We start from the raw sequence: 16,388 nt of genomic DNA on the forward strand, positions 1-16,388 counted from the left end.
AAGAAATGGTTTGAGGATAATCAAATTAATGTTTTGGAATAGCCTTGCCAGAGTCCCGACCTGAACCCTATCGGAAACCTCTGGCACGTATTGAAAACTGAGGTTAAAAAGCGGAAACCTAGAAATTTGAGGGATTTGGAGAACTACTGCATTGAAGAATGGTCAAAAATCAGTGTTGATGCTTGTAAAAACCTTGTTGATAAATATCCAAAACGGTTACAGGCAGTTATTAAGAATAAAGGGCATGCTATTGACTATTAGTAAGAGAGGTATGAATAATTTTGAACTAGTGCCATTATTGTTTTTCTTTGTATAATGTTTTAAACTTGCATAATTTATTTATTTGTTGAGTTTAAATTAAATGCCTATGCTTGATTTATTGTCTGAAATCCCTTTAATATTGTCTACCTTCTGGTTTGAGCAATATTCTTATAGAAATCTCAAAGATACGAGGGGTATGAATAATATCGGGCACAAGTGTATATATATATATATATATATATATATATATATATATATATATATATATATATATATTACTATAATAATTAAATACCTACAGACACTAGTGTTTGATCCTTTCAGGAATCCTCAGTGCAGGGTGTCACGATTAACACCAGTCGAACGAGCTGAACCCCGAAATATGAGGCATCTCGGGCTCTATTGGTGAAGACCTAATCCGTTCGGCTACCATTAACCGCGTAAAATAACGTTGAATTAAAATATTTTAATTTTAAATGTTCATTTACGTCAATCAGACAGTGATCTAATCGTTATACGATTGTCTATGCACAAGAGCTGAATTGACCGACTTTAATTCAACTGAAAGTACTCAACGATAAGAAACGAATTTCTTAAAGGGGCTGTCATTATTTTTTACTATAATAATTAAATACCTACAGACATTAGTGTTTCATTCTTTCAGGAATCTTCAGTGCAGGGTATGACGATTAATACCAATTGAACGATTCGAGCCCCGCAACATGAGACATCTCTGGCTCGATTAGCGAAGACCTAATCCATTCAACTACGATTAACCGGGTAAAATACTGACTTCCTCATTTTGGCTGTTATAGTCACAAAGTTTCGGCCGTTTTCCCTCCGGCCTACATCAAATGTTTTGTATTGAACTGGGGAACCGTTTGCTTGGAGTCTCGAACCCAACCCTTTATTATTATTATGGGGGTACTTTGTTCAGACTCCAGCTAGGCTCTGGGACATAGTTGCTGATTCTCTATTTTTAATGTTACTAGCTGGAGTCCGAACCGTACCCCCGTAATAATAATAAAGGGGTGGGTTCGAGACTCCTAACAAACGGTTCCCCAGTTCGATACAAAACACCCGATGAAGACCGGATGGCAAAACGGACGAAACGTTGTGACTATAACAACCAAGATGAGGAAGTCAGTCGACAATCTCAATAAATGAAAACACCTCATCTCAAAAATACAGACTATATATATATATATATATATATATATATATATATATATATATATATATATATATATTGATAATTCACAAAGATTTACAAATTTCAAGTGCAAAGTACGCAAAAATCATATAAATGGTTTAATGACAGATCAAGCGATTGCGGTGCTGGTCTACATGGCCAGCAAACTCTGACTCGACTGTCTGGGTTTGGCATGCAGTGTCCCTTCATTCGGTTCCATCAGCTCGCAGTGAAAATTGGCAGAAAAATATTTTTGAAATTCGCTTTCTTCGAATACTGATTGGATGAAAAGTCCACACCTTTGTGTTTTCAACTACGTCAGCGAAAAAAGACAAGTTTTTAGTTTTATGCCTGCAGAAATTGCATTATTGTAGATAACAGATGTACGTGCAAGTGAAACGTTCCTTATACCTCCGTTAATATGTTAGAAAGCAGAATAAAGAGAAGGAAAAGGATGTCGATATCGCGACCTGTGGGCTGAAATATGCAACTGCTGGAAAAAAGGGCGATAATCATGTGTGTCTCAAACTGAAAATGTATTGTATTGTGTCCGTGTGTGGCTGCATACCAAGCCAGCCTGAATGATCGGCCCATCATCGGCCCATTACAGTGTTTGTCGGCTGATCGTCGGTTATGTAATGGGCCGATGATGGGCCGATCATTCAGGCTGGCTGGGATAGTAGCTTGACACCACGTCTCTAGTGAAGAAATTTTATTATCCACTTTTTCCCGTGGAAGTTATTTCTTCTTAAACAATTAATCGTTACTACTGACTTTGAAACTGAAGGAAAAAATTACAAACAAAAGAGAAAAATAGGAGAAATAGAATTTATTAACAAAGATATCTAAAGAAAAAGTTGTGACCTCTATGGGCTGCCAAAAATGTCCATCTGGCTTACAAGTGTCCTTGTAGTAGTAACCAAAAAGGGGGAGAGCGTGAAGGGAAATAGAAGGAAAGAGAAATAGAGAAGGAGGAAGAAGGAGGGGGAAAAGGAGGGGAGCACTTACTGGAAGCTTCTGGGCGCCCTTTCACGAATGGAACATTTAGAAAGTTCGTTCTTTGGGGGTTTTATTTTTTGAGTTTGTGTTGTTTAAAAAGTTTCCTTTTTTTCTTTTTCCTGGAAATTCGTTTACGTAGTCCTTTCAGCAAGGTAGAAATTTCTTGAGGCAGAATATTCTTGAGTTTTCAGGTATCTTCGAAAAATTCCCAGCGGCGAATTTTCGGTTCAAAACTTCAATTATCTTTTCTCGATAATTATTTTAGTTTTCAAGTGTCTTAGAAAACTTGGTTCTTATTTTCAATGACTTTAATGTCTCGTCAAGACAGAGTTGTTCAACGCCTTAGTAATTTCCAGGCGTCCCTTTTTATCCGAGACCGACAGGGAATACTTTCGACAGTTCTGGTCTCCACGACGCTTTGTTCACAACTGTCCACAACTCAAAAATATCACACACGTGCGTCAATTTAGCACGAAAACGTCTCATCCAATCAACGGGCATAAGGGAGTCAGGTGACATAAAAAAGGGGGAAGCTAGGGAAGGGGGTAGGAAAGGAGTTAAGAAAAAAGGAAGGAAGAACAGAGCAGCAGTAGCAGTATCAAAATTTTGGGGGAATTTTCAGCCGAGTCGCCATTTTGAATATACACCTATATTTCTATCAGATTTTAATAATATGAAAACGTAATTTAAACCCGTAAATTTTATTTCAATAAAACGAGCAAAGACCAAATTTTAATATCATAAAAGCTTTAATAGAGAAATAAACAATTTTATTTATTTTTCCTTCGATTTCTTCACTTAACATTACACGGATTGTCGATTAACATATTACTTGAATCTTACGATAATTATTTTAACTGCAAAATAAAGAACTTACCTGGTTAATGAGTAAGATATGCTTTCTTTTAATCTTCCTGTATGAGAATTTATTCATATTTATGTATTATAATCCATGTATTTTTTAAAATGGAAGGATTTTTCCAACACACATAGCGACAACGCGTGTCTTTCAAGAAAGTTTTATAGACACCGGAAGTGAAAATTATCAGTTACTTATGTATGGAAGCCTATAAGTGTAAAAAAAAACCACTAATTCAGAAACCTTAATAACTTGTCCTTTTTTTTTATTTTTGCGCCTTTACGCTATCGTACATGAAAACTGGGATTTTCATTTTCGTATTTACACGGATTACGAAATGACGAAGATATGCAATGTTATTTTTTTTTTTTAATATCTTAAAGAAATACCTGAATTTTTTTATTTATTATACTATAAATCTGCATTATATGGTATCGTCTTTTTTATATCGAAAAAAAGGAAACCAAGAATTAAATATAAAAATATACACTGACCGACCATTAATGACTGGAAAAATCTAAACAAAAATTAAGCTTCCACGTAAAAAAAAACAAAAAAAAACACGAGGTTATCGAAAAAAAAAGGATTTACATTTTGGACTTTACCGGTAAATTTACAGATAAGTGATATTTTTTGTTGTTTTAAATTTGAGTATTTTATTTATTCATGTTTTATCTTCAATTTGTGATATATAAAACGTGCCGACCAAAATTAATTATTAAAATTCTCATAGACATTTCAAAGGGGGGGTGAATTTATAAAACAACGTTTGTCTAAAATATTATATTCAGTTTATCGGAAAGAGCATAAAATTTTACATTCACCCTGAAAAAAAAAAACGTAACAATTGAACGAATAGGAAAATTTTGATAGATTTTTAAAGTTTAAAAATTGAAAAATATTCATCTCATTAAAATCAATTGATTTCACTACGTAACAAAATGGCCCCCCAGAGCGCACGCACGCACTTTGTAAACAATGTTTTTTAAACAATGAAAAATAATATTTCTATCATTTTTTCAAACAACTTAAATAGTTTATTTTGGAAGCATATTCTATAAAGAAAATAAATAACCCACTTTAGAAAGAGAAATTACGAGTTTTCTATATTTTATTCGCCGTTTTCTGTTAGGGGTGTCAAAAATTCCCCCAAAATTCTGATACTGCTAGAGCAGCAGAAAGAAGGAAAGAAAAAGGGAAAGAAAGATGGTGGAAGATAATTTCCACACTATAGGCTGAACACCAAAGTCAGAATCTTCTAGGCTCTCATACACGCTATTATAACAAAAAGAAATGGAGGTTTGTACACCCTTATCAAATTAATGAAAATGAAAATTTCCAAAACGAGGCTAGATTTATTTAAGAATCAATATTGGCGACTAGTGAATTTATACGGAACACACTGGGCAACGTAGGTTTTAATATTATAACAGCAATTTTAAATAGGATATTTGTTCAAAACAGATCGAAATACACCCAAAAGTAAACTCTTAAATGACAAGTCTTCAAAATCATAAGAGTGTTGTTGTGTGTTTGTTGACATCACACAATTTGAATCAATCAAAGAAGACGTTCGTCTAATCATTATGTCCAAACAAATTAATATAAAATATTAAATCTGTTAAAATACAATATAATTTTACAATTTTTTAAATTGGGAAAAACAAAGTATAATTTTGTTTGAGGAAAGTAACGTGGTTCACTTGTTATTTAAGTAGAAAAGAGGAAATGGAAAATTATCTTATGAAATTAAAAATAAATTTAACTATGATAGAATTTATTCTAAATAAAATAATTTTCAAAATAGTCTGAGTGAATATATAAGTAAAACTTTTGAAATTATAAGAGCAAACTAAAATGGTATTAACACTGAAATATATAATACCACAAATTTGTTGTTGATATACAAATATCAGAAAACAAAGTCCACTTTTAATACACAAATCTTTATTTTGCTTTCCAAGACATAAACGCAAAAATGGCTTAAGGAAACTAGCGTGGTTAGCTTGTAATTAATTAGGAAATAAGAAATGGAAAATTATGTCATGAAATTAAAAATAAAAGCAGACGAAAAATGATATTAAAACTGAAATATGTAACACCACAAATTTATAGTTGATGCAAAAAATATCAGAAAACAAATCAGTTTTAATTTCTTTGTTTGTAACCAGTATAGGTTTCCATAGTTTTAAAATGCTGACACTTCTTGTGGACACTTTGTCTTAACAAACTCCAAGGCAAGAATTTATCTAATCTGGTGGAGTATCCAGCTTCGTGTTGTTACATAGGATAAATCTTATATTGACTGAGATTATTATGTAATCGTGAATAGTCAGTCAGTAGTGAAAACTATTTTAAATCATGTTTGTTTCAGACAAACTCAAAGAGAAATATAAAAAAATAGAGGATAGTATATAGTAGGAATTAAGTTAAATGTGTAAATGACTTTTTAAATTGCATGAATAAGATTTTTCGCTGAAAATTTTTTTATCAGTTTATTCAAGCTGAAGACGAAGAATCCTATCAGATGCCAAACGTTCACCTTCTACTTCAAATAGTCCAACCGAGAAATCTTTTAAAGATTCTAGTTTCTTTTCATGTCATATAAAAGACCTTGATATTTCATTATCTTTTCCATGTCATCTGCTTAACCCAGCATCATTGTGAACATTACCTTCTACTAAGGTTGCTTCTTTCTACTTGTTGTCTCATCATGTCTGTGTCAGCATTTTTCGATCCCTTTTCTAGGTACGTACAGTCATGATCATATTTATTAGCACGGTTCAATAAAAACCTTATTTTGTATTAAAATCCTTCAAAATCACAAAGTATAATATATATTTTGAACTGCTCTTTCCAACTCAACAATCGAATATAAAAATAATGAATAATAAAAGAATTGCAAACTATATTTTTAAATTCTATTGTTCAAATTTATTGGCACCGTAATTCTAATGATCGATTGTATGCCTTTTAGCCTCAATTACTTGCTGTAGTCGTTTATTATAGTTTTCCACTAACTGGTATCATTCTTCAGCAGTAAATTTAGTCCATTCCTCCTTTAATTGAGCGAGATTCTTAGGCTTCCTCTTCATTATCCTCAATTTAAAAATCCTCCACAAATTTTCAATGGGATTGGGATCCAGGCTCTGGGATGGCCACTCTAAAACATTTTTAGTCAGATTCTAGTTTGTCCATCTGCTTTAAGGTTCACAAAGGCAAAATCTCTATCCACGTCTGCTGATCCCTCTCTGGTCAATCCACACTCTAACTTTGCTAACTCTGACTGATTTACACTATTAGCTGAATATGATAAACCATCTTATTGTCATCTCATACTTGGCCTTTTGGCCGAGATCAAAGTGTAGTATCTGTTCCGGCAGATACTACACTTAAGATAATTTGTACCAGTCAATGGAGGGGAAACCCTCTATACTGGAACAATTATTATTTTTGGTAACCAGAGTGACCCCTTTTAGGGGAGCTGGTTTTTACCTCACATTAAAAACGGCCTTGTGCCTAATTTGCTCAGTGGGGGAGCAAATAAATACCATCTCATTGTTTATATTAAACCGTATTTTATTCCCCAGCTTTAATAAATTTTTGTAACAATTTTATGTTGATTAACTTGCATTCACACGTCCTTTGTTTATTTTTATGAACTAAATTTCAACTGTTATATTTTATTTTGTTACATTATTCTCCATCGCTGTTGTCCGGGAGTTACAAAATGAAACAATGTTTGGTAGTGAGACAGTATATTCATCTATATTGTTCAATAACATAGTGTCTTACTCGCTTTTGCTATAGAGTTATATGAGTTTCTTCAGTCAGAAGAAGGTAGTCTATGTCGAAATTTTGCGATACTAGAATCGATCCAACTTTTACATTCCGGGCGTTATTCTTGGCTCTGGCATTTCACCCTTGTTTTCATAATTTAGACTTATGGCGAGGCAAACTAGCGGATGTCAAGCAATACCGTATTATTTTATACGTTTCAAGCGAGACATTTAAAAGATTCTAACATTCCCTTTTAATCACAGTTGTTTGAATATATCTGTAACTTATTCAACAGATATATTACTAGATATATTTTTTAATTTATGGAGACTACACTTGATATCATTACGATTTGCGTTAATATCCAAGACTTCTTTTGCGTTTTCGTTACCAATTATATAATTACGATATGCGTTAATATCCAAGGGTTCTTTTGCGTTTTCGTTACCAATTATATCATTACGATTTGCGTTAATATCCAAGACTTCTTTTGCGTTTTCGTTACCAATTATATCATTACGATTTGCGTTAATATCCAAGACTTCTTTTGCGTTTTCGTTACCAATTATATCAATACGATTTGCGTTAATATCCAAGGGTTCTTTTGCGTTTTCGTTACCAATTATATCATTACGATTTGCGTTAATATCCAAGGGTTCTTTTGCGTTTTCGTTACCAATTATATCATTACGATTTGCGTTAATATCCAAGACTTCTTTTGCGTTTTCGTTACCAATTATATCATTACGATTTGTGTTAATATCCAAGACTTCTTTTGCGTTTTCGTTACCAATTATATCATTACGATTTGCGTTAATATCCAAGACTTCTTTTGCGTTTTCGTTACCAATTATATCATTAGGATTTGCGTTAATATCCAAGACTTCTTTTGCGTTTTCGTTACCAATTATATCATTACGATTTGCGTTAATATCCAAGACTTCTTTTGCGTTTTCGTTACCAATTATATCATTACGATTTGCGTTAATATCCAAGACTTCTTTTGCGTTTTCGTTACCAATTATATCATTACGATTTGCGTTAATATCCAAGACTTCTTTTGCGTTTTCGTTACCAATTATAGCATTACGATTTGCGTTAATATCCAAGACTTCTTTTGCGTTTTCGTTACCAATTATAGCATTACGATTTGCGTTAATATCCAAGACTTCTTTTGCGTTTTCGTTACCAATTATAGCATTACGATTTGCGTTAATATCCAAGACTTCTTTTGCGTTTTCGTTACCAATTATAGCATTACGATTTGCGTTGATATCCAAGACTTCTTTTGCGTTTTCGTTACCAATTATATCATTACGATTTGCGTTAATATCCAAGACTTCTTTTGCGTTTTCGTTACCAATTATATCATTACGATTTGTGTTAATATCCAAGACTTCTTTTGCGTTTTCGTTACCAATTATAGCATTACGATTTGCGTTAATATCCAAGACTTCTTTTGCGTTTTCGTTACCAATTATAGCATTACGATTTGCGTTAATATCCAAGACTTCTTTTGCGTTTTCGTTACCAATTATATCATTACGATTTGCGTTAATATCCAAGACTTCTTTTGCGTTTTCGTTACCAATTATATCATTACGATTTGCGTTAATATCCAAGACTTCTTTTTGCGTTTTCGTTACCAATTATATCATTACGATTTGTGTTAATATCCAAGACTTCTTTTGCGTTTTCGTTACCAATTATATCATTACGATTTGCGTTAATATCCAAGACTTCTTTTGCGTTTTCGTTACCAATTATATCATTACGATTTGCGTTAATATCCAAGACTTCTTTTGCGTTTTCGTTACCAATTATATCATTACGATTTGCGTTAATATCCAAGACTTCTTTTGCGTTTTCGTTACCAATTATATCATTACGATTTGCGTTAATATCCAAGACTTCTTTTGCGTTTTCGTTACCAATTATATCATTACGATTTGCGTTAATATCCAAGACTTCTTTTGCGTTTTCGTTACCAATTATATCATTACGATTTGCGTTAATATCCAAGACTTCTTTTGCGTTTTCGTTACCAATTATAGCATTACGATTTGCGTTAATATCCAAGACTTCTTTTGCGTTTTCGTTACCAATTATAGCATTACGATTTGCGTTAATATCCAAGGGTTCTTTTGCGTTTTCGTTACCAATTATATCATTACGATTTGCGTTAATATCCAAGACTTCTTTTGCGTTTTCGTTACCAATTATATCATTACGATTTGCGTTAATATCCAAGACTTCTTTTGCGTTTTCGTTACCAATTATATCATTACGATTTGCGTTAATATCCAAGACTTCTTTTGCGTTTTCGTTACCACTTATATCATTACGATTTGCGTTAATATCCAAGACTTCTTTTGCGTTTTCGTTACCAATTATATCATTACGATTTGCGTTAATATCCAAGACTTCTTTTGCGTTTCCGTTACCAATTATATCATTACGATTTGCGTTAATATCCAAGACTTCTTTTGCGTTTTCGTTACCAATTATATCATTACGATTTGCGTTAATATCCAAGACTTCTTTTGCGTTTTCGTTACCAATTATATCATTACGATTTGCGTTGATATCCAAGACTTCTTTTGCGTTTTCGTTACCAATTATATCATTACGATTTGCGTTAATATCCAAGACTTCTTTTGCGTTTTCGTTACCAATTATATCATTACGATTTGCGTTAATATCCAAGACTTCTTTTGCGTTTTCGTTACCAATTATAGCATTACGATTTGCGTTAATATCCAAGACTTCTTTTGCGTTTTCGTTACCAATTATAGCATTACGATTTGCGTTAATATCCAAGGGTTCTTTTGCGTTTTCGTTACCAATTATATCATTACGATTTGCGTTAATATCCAAGACTTCTTTTGCGTTTTCGTTACCAATTATATCATTACGATTTGCGTTAATATCCAAGACTTCTTTTGCGTTTTCGTTACCAATTATATCATTACGATTTGCGTTAATATCCAAGACTTCTTTTGCGTTTTCGTTACCAATTATATCATTACGATTTGCGTTAATATCCAAGACTTCTTTTGCGTTTTCGTTACCAATTATATCATTACGATTTGCGTTAATATCCAAGACTTCTTTTGCGTTTTCGTTACCAATTATATCATTACGATTTGCGTTAATATCCAAGACTTCTTTTGCGTTTTCGTTACCAATTATATCATTACGATTTGCGTTAATATCCAAGACTTCTTTTGCGTTTTCGTTACCAATTATATCATTACGATTTGCGTTAATATCCAAGACTTCTTTTGCGTTTTCGTTACCAATTATAGCATTACGATTTGCGTTAATATCCAAGACTTCTTTTGCGTTTTCGTTACCAATTATAGCATTACGATTTGCGTTGATATCCAAGACTTCTTTTGCGTTTTCGTTACCAATTATATCATTACGATTTGCGTTAATATCCAAGACTTCTTTTGCGTTTTCGTTACCAATTATAGCATTACGATTTGCGTTAATATCCAAGACTTCTTTTGCGTTTTCGTTACCAATTATATCATTACGATTTGCGTTAATATCCAAGACTTCTTTTGCGTTTTCGTTACCAATTATAGCATTACGATTTGCGTTAATATCCAAGACTTCTTTTGCGTTTTCGTTACCAATTATATCATTACGATTTGCGTTAATATCCAAGACTTCTTTTGCGTTTTCGTTACCAATTATAGCATTACGATTTGCGTTAATATCCAAGACTTCTTTTGCGTTTTCGTTACCAATTATAGCATTACGATTTGCGTTGATATCCAAGACTTCTTTTGCGTTTTCGTTACCAATTATATCATTACGATTTGCGTTAATATCCAAGACTTCTTTTGCGTTTTCGTTACCAATTATATCATTACGATTTGCGTTAATATCCAAGACTTCTTTTGCGTTTTCGTTACCAATTATAGCATTACGATTTGCGTTAATATCCAAGACTTCTTTTGCGTTTTCGTTACCAATTATAGCATTACGATTTGCGTTAATATCCAAGGGTTCTTTTGCGTTTTGGTAACCAATTATATCATTACGACTTGCGTTAATATCCAAGGGTTCTTTTGCGTTTTCGTTACCAATTATATCATTACGATTTGCGTTAATATCCAAGACTTCTTTTGCGTTTTCGTTACCAATTATATCATTACGATTTGCGTTAATATCCAAGACTTCTTTTGCGTTTTCGTTACCAATTATAGCATTACGATTTGCGTTAATATCCAAGGGTTCTTTTGCGTTTTCGTTACCAATTATATCATTACGACTTGCGTTAATATCCAAGACTTCTTTTGCGTTTTCGTTACCAATTATATCATTACGATTTGCGTTAATATCCAAGACTTCTTTTGCGTTTTCGTTACCAATTATAGCATTACGATTTGCGTTAATATCCAAGGGTTCTTTTGCGTTTTGGTAACCAATTATATCATTACGACTTGCGTTAATATCCAAGGGTTCTTTTGCGTTTTCGTTACCAATTATATCATTACGATTTGCGTTAATATCCAAGACTTCTTTTGCGTTTTCGTTACCAATTATATCATTACGATTTGCGTTAATATCCAAGACTTCTTTTGCGTTTTCGTTACCAATTATATCATTAGGATTTGCGTTAATATCCAAGACTTCTTTTGCGTTTTCGTTACCAATTATATCATTACGATTTGCGTTAATATCCAAGACTTCTTTTGCGTTTTCGTTACCAATTATATCATTACGATTTGCGTTAATATCCAAGACTTCTTTTGCGTTTTCGTTACCAATTATATCATTACGATTTGCGTTAATATCCAAGACTTCTTTTGCGTTTTCGTTACCAATTATATCATTACGATTTGCGTTAATATCCAAGACTTCTTTTGCGTTTTCGTTACCAATTATATCATTACGATTTGCGTTAATATCCAAGACTTCTTTTGCGTTTTCGTTACCAATTATATCATTACGATTTGCGTTAATATCCAAGACTTCTTTTGCGTTTTCGTTACCAATTATATCATTACGATTTGCGTTAATATCCAAGACTTCTTTTGCGTTTTCGTTACCAATTATAGCATTACGATTTGCGTTAATATCCAAGACTTCTTTTGCGTTTTCGTTACCAATTATAGCATTACGATTTGCGTTAATATCCAAGGGTTCTTTTGCGTTTTCGTTACCAATTATATCATTACGATTTGCGTTAATATCCAAGACTTCTTTTGCGTTTTCGTTACCAATTATATCATTACGATTTGCGTTAATATCCAAGACTTCTTTTGCGTTTTCGTTACCAATTATATCATTACGATTTGCGTTAATATCCAAGACTTCTTTTGCGTTTTCGTTACCACTTATATCATTACGATTTGCGTTAATATCCAAGACTTCTTTTGCGTTTTCGTTACCAATTATATCATTACGATTTGCGTTAATATCCAAGACTTCTTTTGCGTTTCCGTTACCAATTATATCATTACGATTTGCGTTAATATCCAAGACTTCTTTTGCGTTTTCGTTACCAATTATATCATTACGATTTGCGTTAATATCCAAGACTTCTTTTGCGTTTTCGTTACCAATTATATCATTACGATTTGCGTTGATATCCAAGACTTCTTTTGCGTTTTCGTTACCAATTATATCATTACGATTTGCGTTAATATCCAAGACTTCTTTTGCGTTTTCGTTACCAATTATATCATTACGATTTGCGTTAATATCCAAGACTTCTTTTGCGTTTTCGTTACCAATTATAGCATTACGATTTGCGTTAATATCCAAGACTTCTTTTGCGTTTTCGTTACCAATTATAGCATTACGATTTGCGTTAATATCCAAGGGTTCTTTTGCGTTTTCGTTACCAATTATATCATTACGATTTGCGTTAATATCCAAGACTTCTTTTGCGTTTTCGTTACCAATTATATCATTACGATTTGCGTTAATATCCAAGACTTCTTTTGCGTTTTCGTTACCAATTATATCATTACGATTTGCGTTAATATCCAAGACTTCTTTTGCGTTTTCGTTACCAATTATATCATTACGATTTGCGTTAATATCCAAGACTTCTTTTGCGTTTTCGTTACCAATTATATCATTACGATTTGCGTTAATATCCAAGACTTCTTTTGCGTTTTCGTTACCAATTATATCATTACGATTTGCGTTAATATCCAAGACTTCTTTTGCGTTTTCGTTACCAATTATATCATTACGATTTGCGTTAATATCCAAGACTTCTTTTGCGTTTTCGTTACCAATTATATCATTACGATTTGCGTTAATATCCAAGACTTCTTTTGCGTTTTCGTTACCAATTATAGCATTACGATTTGCGTTAATATCCAAGACTTCTTTTGCGTTTTCGTTACCAATTATAGCATTACGATTTGCGTTGATATCCAAGACTTCTTTTGCGTTTTCGTTACCAATTATATCATTACGATTTGCGTTAATATCCAAGACTTCTTTTGCGTTTTCGTTACCAATTATAGCATTACGATTTGCGTTAATATCCAAGACTTCTTTTGCGTTTTCGTTACCAATTATATCATTACGATTTGCGTTAATATCCAAGACTTCTTTTGCGTTTTCGTTACCAATTATAGCATTACGATTTGCGTTAATATCCAAGACTTCTTTTGCGTTTTCGTTACCAATTATATCATTACGATTTGCGTTAATATCCAAGACTTCTTTTGCGTTTTCGTTACCAATTATAGCATTACGATTTGCGTTAATATCCAAGACTTCTTTTGCGTTTTCGTTACCAATTATAGCATTACGATTTGCGTTGATATCCAAGACTTCTTTTGCGTTTTCGTTACCAATTATATCATTACGATTTGCGTTAATATCCAAGACTTCTTTTGCGTTTTCGTTACCAATTATATCATTACGATTTGCGTTAATATCCAAGACTTCTTTTGCGTTTTCGTTACCAATTATAGCATTACGATTTGCGTTAATATCCAAGACTTCTTTTGCGTTTTCGTTACCAATTATAGCATTACGATTTGCGTTAATATCCAAGGGTTCTTTTGCGTTTTGGTAACCAATTATATCATTACGACTTGCGTTAATATCCAAGGGTTCTTTTGCGTTTTCGTTACCAATTATATCATTACGATTTGCGTTAATATCCAAGACTTCTTTTGCGTTTTCGTTACCAATTATATCATTACGATTTGCGTTAATATCCAAGACTTCTTTTGCGTTTTCGTTACCAATTATAGCATTACGATTTGCGTTAATATCCAAGGGTTCTTTTGCGTTTTCGTTACCAATTATATCATTACGACTTGCGTTAATATCCAAGACTTCTTTTGCGTTTTCGTTACCAATTATATCATTACGATTTGCGTTAATATCCAAGACTTCTTTTGCGTTTTCGTTACCAATTATAGCATTACGATTTGCGTTAATATCCAAGGGTTCTTTTGCGTTTTGGTAACCAATTATATCATTACGACTTGCGTTAATATCCAAGGGTTCTTTTGCGTTTTCGTTACCAATTATATCATTACGATTTGCGTTAATATCCAAGACTTCTTTTGCGTTTTCGTTACCAATTATATCATTACGATTTGCGTTAATATCCAAGACTTCTTTTGCGTTTTCGTTACCAATTATATCATTAGGATTTGCGTTAATATCCAAGACTTCTTTTGCGTTTTCGTTACCAATTATATCATTACGATTTGCGTTAATATCCAAGACTTCTTTTGCGTTTTCGTTACCAATTATATCATTACGATTTGCGTTAATATCCAAGACTTCTTTTGCGTTTTCGTTACCAATTATATCATTACGATTTGCGTTAATATCCAAGACTTCTTTTGCGTTTTCGTTACCAATTATATCATTACGATTTGCGTTAATATCCAAGACTTCTTTTGCGTTTTCGTTACCAATTATAGCATTACGATTTGCGTTAATATCCAAGACTTCTTTTGCGTTTTCGTTACCAATTATAGCATTACGATTTGCGTTAATATCCAAGACTTCTTTTGCGTTTTCGTTACCAATTATAGCATTACGATTTGCGTTGATATCCAAGACTTCTTTTGCGTTTTCGTTACCAATTATATCATTACGATTTGCGTTAATATCCAAGACTTCTTTTGCGTTTTCGTTACCAATTATATCATTACGATTTGTGTTAATATCCAAGACTTCTTTTGCGTTTTCGTTACCAATTATATCATTACGATTTGCGTTAATATCCAAGACTTCTTTTGCGTTTTCGTTACCAATTATAGCATTACGATTTGCGTTAATATCCAAGACTTCTTTTGCGTTTTCGTTACCAATTATATCATTACGATTTGCGTTAATATCCAAGACTTCTTTTGCGTTTTCGTTACCAATTATATCATTACGATTTGCGTTAATATCCAAGACTTCTTTTTGCGTTTTCGTTACCAATTATATCATTACGATTTGTGTTAATATCCAAGACTTCTTTTGCGTTTTCGTTACCAATTATATCATTACGATTTGCGTTAATATCCAAGACTTCTTTTGCGTTTTCGTTACCAATTATATCATTACGATTTGCGTTAATATCCAAGACTTCTTTTGCGTTTTCGTTACCAATTATATCATTACGATTTGCGTTAATATCCAAGACTTCTTTTGCGTTTTCGTTACCAATTATATCATTACGATTTGCGTTAATATCCAAGACTTCTTTTGCGTTTTCGTTACCAATTATATCATTACGATTTGCGTTAATATCCAAGACTTCTTTTGCGTTTTCGTTACCAATTATATCATTACGATTTGCGTTAATATCCAAGACTTCTTTTGCGTTTTCGTTACCAATTATAGCATTACGATTTGCGTTAATATCCAAGACTTCTTTTGCGTTTTCGTTACCAATTATAGCATTACGATTTGCGTTAATATCCAAGGGTTCTTTTGCGTTTTCGTTACCAATTATATCATTACGATTTGCGTTAATATCCAAGACTTCTTTTGCGTTTTCGTTACCAATTATATCATTACGATTTGCGTTAATATCCAAGACTTCTTTTGCGTTTTCGTTACCAATTATATCATTACGATTTGCGTTAATATCCAAGACTTCTTTTGCGTTTTCGTTACCACTTATATCATTACGATTTGCGTTAATATCCAAGACTTCTTTTGCGTTTTCGTTACCAATTATATCATTACGATTTGCGTTAATATCCAAGACTTCTTTTGCGTTTTCGTTACCAATTATATCATTACGATTTGCGTTAATATCCAAGACTTCTTTTGCGTTTTCGTTACCAATTATATCAT

This window comes from Euprymna scolopes, chromosome 27, assembly GCF_053919585.1.
Source record: "Euprymna scolopes isolate OS-2025 chromosome 27, ASM5391958v1, whole genome shotgun sequence".
NCBI classification, from domain to species: Eukaryota; Metazoa; Mollusca; class Cephalopoda; order Sepiida; family Sepiolidae; genus Euprymna; species Euprymna scolopes.